The sequence below is a fragment of the Corvus hawaiiensis genome, chromosome 10 (assembly GCF_020740725.1).
Source record: "Corvus hawaiiensis isolate bCorHaw1 chromosome 10, bCorHaw1.pri.cur, whole genome shotgun sequence".
Lineage (NCBI taxonomy): Eukaryota > Metazoa > Chordata > Aves > Passeriformes > Corvidae > Corvus > Corvus hawaiiensis.
The window spans coordinates 12,229,496-12,241,905 of record NC_063222.1 but is presented as its reverse complement, the minus strand read 5'-3'; positions in this window follow the sequence as shown (position 1 = coordinate 12,241,905).

Here is a 12,410-nt window from a genome sequence, read left to right as displayed (position 1 = left end):
AATTTACAGCAGGTTTAGGAAATTAAATGTTAGTTTTCCAGGTGTACTGAAGAGGTTTGGAAATTAACTTAGCGAAGGTGAAGATATGTGGTATTTCTCAGTGCACAGGAAGAGTCAGCAAGATGACATTGTAAAATATCCTTAGTAATAGGCAGTTAGAAAGTCTGCAGGGGATGGGGTCAAAAAAGGGTTAGCAGCTGACATCAAATCAGAAGCCAGATGTGCTGACCCTTAATCATAGGCTTTTGCAGGCTTTTTTTGTACTGCAATTTAGCATAACATTATTGAATTCACCTTTAGATTAAGCTGGTCTGCTTTGACATATACAAGCCCATATGCAAGTTAATGGCTGTGTCATCCACTTCATTATGCGAGCTTTGATAACAGACCAGAGAGGTGACCTCTGCAAGGAGCACTGCTTTTCAAGGTCCTTAACCATTTGCATTTTCGGTGAACAGAAAGTGGCACTCCCCATTTAGGTCATGTTGGATCATTAGTTTTGTGTATACAAATTAAAACTGGGAGTAGTAACCTGCCACATCTTTTTTCTTCTTGCAAAATTACTTAAAACTATTTAATTCAGCACTGTTATGAAGGTTACCTGCTTCTGTATGAGTGCAAAATTTTTGGCTTTGCAGAGGATGCCTTCTTAAGAGACAGTAGTTCCAGCAAGGCATAGGTGTTAGTGGACTAAAACTAAACATGGTCAGAAATTTTTAAAGAATTAAATTATCTAAAAAAAAAAAAAAAACAACCCAAAAACTATTAAGGTCACAAGGTTAAAAATGTGTATGCAAACCCTAACTGTTCCATGTTGCTTTTATATGATTCTGCAGTCTTAGCTTGTGAGATTATTCTGTAGGGTATTTTTGCACTAGAATTGGAGTGAAAGAGGGCTTCCCATGGCGCAGTTCCTGCTAGTTTAACAAATACTTTCGGGTTGCTAATATAAGCTTAAAATAACACTATATTGATGTAATGTTATCTTTATTCAGAGGCTGTGCTTCTGACTTGCTCACTTACACAGTGCTTACTCAACAAACCGCACAGTAATCGGTAGTATTAAGGTCAATGGCAACAGATCTGTCTCTCACACTGTGCACTAGAGACAACATTTACTGAATATTGCAAGAGTAAACTCATTGCTGATTCCCATGAAACTACTTACCTTTCATGCAGCTGTGGGAAAGGATTTAGCCAGGTAGCTGGCCAGTGGGCTCATGCCCTTTGCAGTCCCCACTGTGCAGCTCACATCCTGAATTAGGCAGGTATGCAAGAGAGAGCACTTGTTTCTTAGATTGAATAATATCTGACCTTCCAGTGAGGTGTCTTCAGTGGGTATTGCGTGTTCCTACAGTGGATGACCTTGATGGCATCCTTAATGACCTGGAAATCCAGATAAAATGTTATCATCACAGCTATTAGCATAATATCCCAGTTCTCAGATACTGAAACTGCAGAACTCAATGGTCTGATCTTTCCTGTTCACAAGGCAAGGGGAGGCGCATGTATGGGCCAGACTTTTCTCATGCCTGTTTTTAGACTCCCTGAATTTCTTAGCACCTATTTCACTCTTTTGTATTCTATCCCTTATTCCTATTAACTGTTGCTGTGGGAAAGCACAGTTGAATTACTTTAACACTTACACCTGAGTTTGTGGTCCTTATTTCATCTGTATGAGGAGTTTCAAGCCAGTAGGGTTGGGTGATTTTGTCTTCTCACAGGAGTTTCACCCAGGAGTTTAGTCACTTCATTTCTGAGGAATGCAGCTGTTGAGGAAGTTTGTCATCACAAATTAAACGAAAATGGCCCTTTAGTGCTGCTTCCACAGATACAGCTTCCAGTTCCCTGAGATGCCTCTACTTTTTGGTGAAGACTTTGCACCTCTAAACAGATATATTTCACTTGCAAGTCTTAAGTCTTCAAAGTATAAACTTATTTTATACAGGCTGTGCTTTCTCTTTGAGGCTTGATGTGCAGAGGTCATGGATATAAAATACAGGATTTATAAACCGTGGGAAAGGCACTCATGTTGTGTCACTACTCTGCTGGGACAAGAAGCATTGTGTGAATCTCCAGCTGACTAGAAGGGGGGAGACATTGCACTCTATCAGCTGTAATCCCCATGAAAAATACACCAAAAAGTAACTGATGGTTTATTCTCTTTCTGAAGTGACTGATGCCAGTATCAGTCAGCAGGCTTAGCTGAGAAGGAGGGCATGATGTATCTTTTTATGCCTTGGTTTTGGAGTTCCCTTTGCCACTAAAAGCAAGGCAGTGAGGGGAATTCCTGCCAAACCCAGACCAGGACTGTGGCTGGTTGGTGATGTTGTGCTCTGCTGTAGCACACACCTGTGGGACCTTAATGCATGTGTGTTTAGGACACTAAAGTAGTTTTTCAAACTGGACCAATGTTTTACACCAAATTTGCTACAGAACTCTAATGTATCAGAAGAAACTGGCTATTCTACAGTAGCTTAATTAATGTTAAGACATTTGAAGTTGCTTAAATATGAAACTGTTTCCTAATGAGAATTCCTCTGAGATATTATTTTTTATTACTTTCTCTACTGCATGGCCAGCTTTGGACTGGAGGTTAAGAACAAAAGCTGGATGCTTCTGCTGGAATTTTCCATCTAGAAATAATTACTGAGGGCAATGTTGTAACTTATCTTTCCATTCCAGACGTGACAACCCTTTCAGGTGATTAGGAGGAAGCAGACCTCTCCATTAAATTTTTTCAGGTTCTTCTGCAGACTCGGGAAGACATTTATACTCTGTTCATGTATTTAAGTTGATCTTTGTCATTCTGTGGCCTGAAACATCTGTTTTAAACAACAAAAGCAGGGATTATTAATCACTATCCTATAGGAAGGATTCAATTCAGTAACAAACTGTATAGTTACAGAATCGTGCAATAACTGGAGCCTTGCTGATAGCATGGATAAATTGAGGTTTTCATTGTATTGAGATGTCAGTCTTGCATCTGTCATCACCGCTAAATAATTTTTACAGGCTTAAAAAGCCCAAGAGGTATCCTGTCCCTGATGAAATTCCAAATTAATTTGTTCCTATCTCCCAGGTGCTATTTTTAGAAATAGCAGAAAAACCAGACAAATCATTCTAGTAACTATATTCGTATTTATAGTTTAATCCTATGAAAGGGGGATAAGTAAGGCAATTGTAGCAATCTGTAGGCACTGGAATAGGCTTAGTAGCGTTTTCATGTTTTCTTTTTGGTGAAAATATTAAAATTGGGAAGTTTCATGATCCTTAAAGATTTCTCTCTGAGAGGCAGAGGAACTGCCAATGGGCACAGAAGGGGTGTCTGGATGCTGACAGTAACAACAAGGAAATGAGAGGGTGCAAAACATACCAAATAAAGCCAAATTTTTTACTTCACGGTATTTACACTAGTTTTGTACTTGTAACATGAAACAATAAATACAGAAGTGATCCAAACAGCTAGATAAATCTAACTGATGCAAACCTGGGGAGATCTTGGGTGTGAAACTAAGTGGAACTACTTCAAATTTGCTACTTAAAATCTGGTCCTTTAACTAAGCCCTCAAAGAAAAGAACAAAGATAAGACTCCTGCAGCTTCATACATAAAAACTTCTATAGAATGAGGAAAACTCAGCTTTGTGTTCTGCAACTCAGCCCTTGAGTTGTGGGTCTTTAGGTCTGGATTTCTGCAAATCCAGGATGCAAAGTTGAGAGTGTGGCCCTGCCTCTCTGCGCACTGGGCTGAGCAGCACATCTCCTAACCACTGTGGCTACATGAAGGGAAACCCTGAAAATCAAACAAATACAAGCAATCTATTTTACCACCTTCTCTCTCCCCTTTAATAACCATCCGGATTTTCCCAGATTTTACAGTTGGACTTTACTGGCTCCTTTCAGTCTACTTAAATCCATCAATTGATAAATGTTTTCTTCCTGTCTGTATCAGAAAAAACAGATGCAGATGTTACCCACTGTGAGACCCTCCTCTCCATAGCTGGGCTCATGTCTTGGGTAAAAACAGCTGCTTGCTGTACTTTGAATGTAAACACCAGCATGTCAATCTGTATAGGGAGACCATGGAAACAGGGTGGCTGTCAATTCTGTTTTTCTGGACTGTATGGCAAGGACAGTGTTCTCTGAATCTGGTGGCTGCAAATAATCCCCAGTAATGCTTTGTAAAAAATAATCTAATGCAGGTAATAACATAATAGGAGGGGAGGATGTATTTATGTAAATCAACTAAAACCTCCTAATGCATTAAAGGGGTTAAGAAAGCCAGCAGTGAATAATAGGTGTGGAGACCTGTTTGTCAGCAGAGACTGGGAAATGGCTGGAGCTGCTGTAGCTCTGTGCATGCCAAGTAGATACAGAATAATTGTCAGCACTAGAAATCACTTGATAGCAGTAACTCAAGCACTATGTCGTATTTAACTCAAAAGTATGAATGTCATTAATACTTGTGTGTGCTGGCATGTGAGTACACAGCAAAATTAATTTATTTCATTAATTAATCTTGGCATTGCAAATGACTTATTAGCATTTTCATGGGCAACCTTTCTTGAAACAAACTTTCTTTGTTCTCTTTGAAATTGAAGAGAATTAAGTACCTGCATTTCTTTAAAAGTCTGGCTTTTGGTATCCAAAATTGAAAAAAAAAAAAGCTAGTTTAAGTAAATGAAATTGGCAGATCATTTTTTTAAGTTTCAGTTTATAGGATCAATCTGAAAGAGGTGGAAATCCTGCTCTATTACCTGTGTCATGCTGTGTGCAGTATTAGAGCAGCAAATAGTTTTTTCTAATGTTAGCATTCACATGAAGGAGACCAGATGTCATGTAGTTTTCATAATTTGGCTTAATTTTTGAGAGAAGTGGCTACATCTGCCAATGCTAACAGCTAGTCAGATTTTTTTAAATTGTAGCTGTAGGGCCTGTAAAGATGCAGATCTTGGGGTGAGTACCGATCCTGGCTGAGGAGGAGGAGAGCCTGAGAACTCTCATACAGACAGAGCAGAGCCCTTTATCCCTGTTATGTAACTTAGAGGTTCTGTCAATTGGACATGACATGGTCTATGTCTTCTAAAGGAGCTATCAGAATTTTAAAAATTCAACTCCTGGGTGAATGCTTGATTTCTAATGTTCTCAGTTAGTGGCTTTTGTCTCATTCTACTCAATGAGATTTTCCTTAATTCAACTAATACAGCTTTTCTATATAAACATATGTGCATAAATTAGTATTTCCTTTTCTTTCTATAGATACTCTTTCTGCTGGAATATTTTCCCTGTAAACAGGAACAGTTTACCTTGGCCTTGGAATTAACAGTAATTTGGATCTCCTCAGTTTATGAATGAAAAAGAGTTTGAACTGATATTACAGAAAAAAAAATTAAAAAATGAGCTGAATAACTGTTTTATGGCCAGATCAACATTGTACTGGGATGGCAGACTGTTTCCTATCTCCTTATTTCTCATATTCAGAAAGGATATATTTCTCTGTTAAGGTCACAAAAATCTCAAAAGACAATTTTTGGAAGGAAGTTCCAGTATCTGTTAAATAGCAGTTTTTCAAAGTACTCACTAGAAACAAATTATGTAACAGCCCTGTGACAGATTTATTTAGGGATAAACACACATACTGGTTTGGTAAACAGCTTTTAGTTGCTTACATTCAAGTTGTTTGCTTTGCTCCTAAAAGACAAAACTGGACCTTTTTTATGATAGTCCTAAAGTAATTTCTAATTCAAACCACATCAGATGGAGGAAAGAAGATGAAAACCAAACCCCATTATTTTATCACAGTCTTTTTTTGAGCCTGGCACATATTAGGCATATAATAAACCAAACTCTGAGTATTTCAGTAATTTAATCTATGTAAAATTCTACAATAATTGAAAAACAAACAAACAACCTAACAAACCCCATAACCACATTTTAACTTACAGGGCAAAACCACCAGCTTTTTGGGACCAGTGTCTTGCTCAATTCTAAGCTGTCTGACATATTACAAATAGACAAATAATGTTTTAAGAAGGCAGAAGAGCTTAAGATTTCTTCATGTGGTGTTTTATTCTTTTGTTTTTGAAATTGCTGTTACCATTACTAAATCCTCCATTGAACAGAGTAGATCCCCATTGATTTCAGCCCCATTGATGCATATGTTTATGGAAATATAGTCCACATTGTTTGGCCTTCCTGAAATTCAAAACCCTAAACCCATTGCTAAATACACAATCAGATATTCTGTCCCTTGAATCAGATTAGTATTTCTAATCTGAGATATCAGTGTTTTCTAACCAGCTCTTCGGAGTGACCAAGACATTTAAATGTTATAGGGTAGGTGGTCAGTTCTGAGTGACTGCTGTCATTTGAGGTGCCCACAAGTCTGAAGTGTTTGCCAGGACTGGTGGGAAGCATCTGTAATCCATGCAGGATCTCCCTCCTGCTGCTGATTTGCACCTTCAACTGAGTCTATAAAATACTTGCAGGAACCAGGATCAGGCATTTTAAAGAACAGTCTTGCTTATGACTTACTAATTAAATGTGACCTTATTTAAGCAATAATAGTAATGATGTTCCAGGTAAGTAGCAGTTATTAATTTCCATTAGGCTGAAAACAGCTTCTTCAGCGATGTCCCTAAAAATGACTGCTCTAATTTGGCATGTGTTGTTTGAATGGTAATTATTATGGTAACATTTGAAATGCATAGGGTGCCTTTCATTTTAAATAGCAAACCTGCAGTAAGTAGAAGTTGAGAGAAATTAATGGATTTTGACTAGACTATTCAGAGCAGCCTGGAAAAGGAAAAATTTGAATAATGTTTTAAAAAGAAATGTAGTTTGGGTTGCTCTTTCATGCAGACAGAACTCAAAACAATTGATCGTATTGTGTCTAAGATTTGCTAAATTTGCTTTTTGTCTGACATCAGTCAAGAAAATGCTGAGTCCTGAAAGTATGAAGAAAATTGAGTAATGTGAACATTGGTTTAAAATTATTTTAGTGCTTTCCTTTGCATGACAAAATGTATGAACTTACAGGCATACTTACTCATCAGTGGGCAAATATGAAAGTAAATATTTTTAGTATTTTATACACCCCCCCCGCCATCCACCCTGAAAATCCTCCTCAAATGCAGATAAAACCTTCTGGCAACTGAGAAGAACTAAAACATAAAGCACAGTAATTAACATGCATAAGTGGGCTTATGCCATGTTTTTATATTTAAAATTTAAAGGGGGCTCACTTAAAACCTGCATCTGATGACCGCACTTGAATCAGCTGCAGGTGCATGTAGAAATCAAGGGGAAAACAGGCTTTGGATGGTAACTTGTCGCTGAGTATTTTCCCATACACCTTCATCCCTGATGTAAGGCCTCCTCATGGGGATGGGTAGTGGTTAAAAATGTTCAGCAGAAATCTGCAAAAAGGAAGCAATAACAGAGGAAGACTAGTAACAACTACTTCCAGTTAAAGTGATTAGAAGATGAGTCCAGTTTAGACAATCCCGGAAAAGTCCTTTGTTATGGAAGGTGTCCCAACTACCTTTCCTGGGAGATTTATTCCAATATGCAAAGGCATTTTGCATGAAAGGTGTAATGAAAACCAGTGTATAAATTGTGAAATTACTACCCAGTGCTGCGTGCATCACACATGAGCATATGAATATTCTCTGGGTCTTGTCCCAGAAACTGTTGAGACAGTATGGTTTAGGAGAGGTGTGGGATTCTAAGCAAGTCATTGAATCATTCCCTGTCCAGTAGCCTTTCAAAAAAAAAAACCATTGGATTTCTTACTGCAGTAACCGAGTGGGATATTTGGCAGGTGCCTAAAATGTTCCTGTTTAAATAATGCAGAATTAACATCACTGTGTAGAACCCTGTGTGTTTCTTAAATAGCATAGCCAGGCTACGGATTCAAACACGGAAAGTGCGAAGAGCTATCAAAGAACTCTTACAGGACCAAGTGGAATTAATCTTAAAAGCGTAAGCATGTGTGCTGCATTATTCCAAGATCCATCTAGGTACTCCTTGGTGACAAAGACATGTACAGGAATAAGATCCATAAACAGTGGTGCTTCCCTGAGCATATTCCCAGCTTCTGTATCTTCTGCAGTCCTGGAGCTGGCTGTGGTCTTTCTATTGCATGGACAGACTTTCCTGAGTATTTGTACACTGATTTTTCAAGTCACAGCATCCTGTGGCAATGATTTCACAGGTTCATTGACATTAAAGAAGTAACTTTGTTTTGAACCTTCTAGTTTTAGTCCATGTTCTTTTTTGTATTGGAACAATCAATCCTTTTCACCTTCTCCATGCCAGTAATGATACTTCTAAGTACCTGTCACATGTCTTCTCAGACACTCTTTATCCAGTCTGAAAAATATCAGCCTGCTAGCTCAGTTTCCACTATCTTTGATCATTTACTGTTATCTTTTTCCAATTCTTTATTATTGTTTCCAAGACCAGAAAGTAGAATTTTTTTTCCACAGTAAACAAGGACAAGATGCACAATAGGTTGCACATGGAAAAAAAAAAATGTTCTCTATTTTCTCTCCTTTACATGATAGTTTCTAATCTTCTACTTGCTTTTTGACTGCAAAAGTGTTGAGCTGATGTTTTTAAAGAGCTAGCTCTTACAATTCCAAGACCATCTTCAAAAGTAGCTGTAACTAACTTGGAGCATGTCACTAAATATGTAAAGTCAGAATTGCTTTTTACTGCATGCATTTAAGCTCACTATTTTATTGCCCAGCATCACATAGTGCAAGGCGGCTTTGTTGCAACTCTTTGAACCTTCAGTAATTCTTTGAAAGAGCAGAGACCAAGAAATATGTTCCATTTGTGATCAGCAGGCCATGATTAAGCTTGATCATATCACACAAGGGAAAGCTCAAGGAATTCTCAATCACAGCTGGAGCCTGTGAAATGAGTCCATGTCTTCTCAGGTTGATAAAAATCAATGAATTTTCCCACTATCACTGGACATAAGTCGGGTCTTTAGATTAGCTCCATTGCTAAAATCTTTGAAGAAGACCAGAGCAGTACTCCTTTTTCTCTAGAAACCATTGCTTACTCTTTTGCTCTGTTATCTCATTTTTCAGTCTCCCATTCTTGACAAAAACAACTGAGGAATCAGTCATGTTCAAACACCTGTAGTGCATCCTGCTTAGAAGTAACCAGCCCTGAAGCCAGACTGAGTGCAAGGCCAGCAGCAAAGGCAGCTGGTGACAACAGTGTCCCGGTGGCCCAGGGCAGGGGCTCTGACTCCGGGCCATGCATGCTTTCTGCGTGCTTTGCCACGGGTGCCCAGAGCCGGGGTAACCCACCTCGATGGCACGCAGCTGAAGCGGGGGGCTCAGCACAGCCTGGTTCCCTTCACTCCTCTGCAGCAAAGCAAGGGAAAAGGGAGCTGATTCTTGCCTCAGAAGGATCTGCCCCATGGGATCCTGTAGGGATTAACATGTTTCCTCCTTTTTCTCTGTAGCTGTGAAATGGCACTTGGGGCAGTAGCAGGACTTTTTTTTTTTTTTTTTTTTTTTTTTAAAACTTCGGCTTTATCTATCATTCAGGGTTAAACACTCACACCTCAAAGATGAAATAAAGCTGACTGAGCAAGACTAAGACTGCTGCTGTCACCAAATAACCATGGGTAAAACCTTCTATTTGGCTTTAATTTTCATACCTCTGTGGGCTTTGCCGCTGTGGTAAAAAACCCAAATTGAACACCTGTGGACCTATGAAACTCCCTTGCTCAGTCAGAAACTGCTTGAGACCGTTGCTCTAAGCAATGCACAGACAAAACTTATTATAAATTAGATAAAAGATTCTGTGCTTTGAAATTCATGCTCCAGGCAATTTTGTCTGTGGTGAAGGAGACAGAATTAAAGCACCAAAAAAAAAAAAAAAAAAAAAAAAAAATCTGTGAAGCATCACTGCAATTTTTGAACATATTACAGCATGGAAATACAAAGATAATAGAGGCAGAGCTGGCTGAAGGTTGATCAGTGTAGCCCGGGAATTATCCAAAAGTCTTACTGAGCTTTAGTGATACTTCAGTTGGGATATCCATATTCCCCAATGGAAAGCGTAGAAATGATGTTTTATCTTTTCTGGCCTCTTTAAACAGAGACACATTAAGCTATATGGGGAGGTAGTAATGTACAAAAAATTATAATCTGTATGAATTAATTTTGATCACTAGAACATAACTTAAACATTTCATATAATTAATGTGCTCTAAATGCTGTTATGAGTAACGGTGTTTTACACACGAACTGGAGAATACATGATAGAAAAATTCCTAATAAGTGAAGTATAGAAAAGATGCTTTGAACTTTTCTAGTTCTCATTATTGTCATAGTGGGATACAGCTGTCAACATAATTTAATATAATACATTTGAAGATTCTAATTAGTCATTCCATATGTGTTCTTGGTTTGCCTCAAAGAGATGACAGTAGAAGTCAGTGATACAAAATGTGTAATTATGATATTACTACCATTCCTTTTAACAGAAAAATTAAGCATCTTGTTTACTTAAGTAATGATTTCACTGGTTTAGAGACAGCCACACTATTTTTGGAGGAGGGGTTATGTGAATTTCATCCTTACTGTTGATTGTAGAAAAGTACATACTACAAATGAGCTTAAAATAAATGAAATATTGTAATCAACTCAACCCTGGGACAAGGCTCAGAGCGTACCTGTGTTGGTGTGATGGACAAAGAACTGGGCTCTTCTCTATAGTGCCCAGGGTCAGGACGAAAGGCAATGGCCACAAACTGAAATACAGGAAATTCTATTTATATGTAAGAGAAATTTTACATCCAAAAAGCAACAGTGTTCCCTGCTCACCTTATTTGGGTGCAATATAGGAGTGGGCTGCAATTGGGGAGGTCACTGCCCCTTGGCACCTGGCTCCCCTTCCCTGGCAGAGCAGCTCATTCTTCCTGTTCCTGGACAACTTAATTCCTACACAGTAGGAAATGAAAGAAAATAATATTCAGAAAGTTTTGTTTCCTGACCTGTCTTTTTTTGTTGTTGTTGTGCATTATAGTCTGCCTAGAAATAGAGTTGTTTTAACTGAAGAGTTTGGTGTGGAAAATGAGATCAGGCATTTTAGGAGCAACTGGGAGCGGGGATAAGAGGGAGAAAGTTGTAGATCAGTTGTGTCTGGAAGGTGAATGGATGAAGATGGTAAACAAGGGTCATTCTGCTTTCTTTAGAGACACAGTGATGTAACTTCACCTTTGGGGAATGTTCCTTTTGGTTTGCATCCTTGTGAGAGAGACTTTTTTAGTGGACTCTAAAATTCTAGAAGATTTGCAATAACAAGTCTAACACCCTTTTAACAGAACAGTCAGATACATAGGAAAGTGAGCAAAGTGCTTAGAGATGTGTCTGAGGAGAGAAAGGTTGGGGAAAAAAGAGCCATAAAAGTAGTTGAAGGCAGAGGCAAAAAGAAAATTACAAACCAAACAACAGCCTGTGACTGTCACCTGAAAAGATAAATGAGCAGTGTTTTTTTTCCTTACTGTATCAAAGGTGCATGTTGAGTCTTATCTTCTACTTTCACTCATTTTTGCAGTTGGCTGAGAATCTATATGTGAACAGGTAAAGGTGGCTTCAAGAGAAACCAGCCTTCATTGTAATTTAGAGCAGCACTACCTCTTCAGTTACTTTTGGATTCTTGCATTTGCCATCCTGGGATGCCATTTCACCAAGAGAGCATTACCAAAACACAAGTTTTGATTATCTCCCAGTCCTAACTGATCTGCTGTGCCAGGTTCAGTAGAGACACTGTGAGAACTAATTGTCTCAAGCACTTTATGCCTCATGAGATTACCCTGTGCTAAATTAATCTTTCAACCACTTACTAGGGCAGAAAAAAGTTAGGAACTTTGATCCTTATCTGTTCTATTATACTCCTTTCCCTTCTCTGTATCAAATAATCATGTTGTCTCCAAGAGAATGGATATGGAGATATATATGTATATATTCTGAGGTGTGTGTTCAGAATAGGGGGATGGTCAAAGGGTACTGCAGAAACTTAGTTGTATGAAATATAGGTTGCTAGAAAAGCAACCTCAATTTTGTTCTTGTATACTGAAGCTGAATTTCTTGTATAGAGAGACATGGATGTAGTGTGATAGCTATAGATATTTATACATAGAATTGTCTTGGTTTGAACTGCTCTGCGATTAGTTACAAAGTCTGAATTCTCAGTCACTCATGGTCAAGGCAGGATGAGTGTTTAAATAGAAAAAGTAAGGGCATAGTCTTCTCTTTAGTGTGCTGGTGTGCACACTTATGTACCTCACAGAGGAGCACAGTACTTCAGAACTTTGGAACTCAAAGAGCAAGAAAACGATTCCAAGATGTGGTCTGGCATGACGCAAACTAACTTTAAA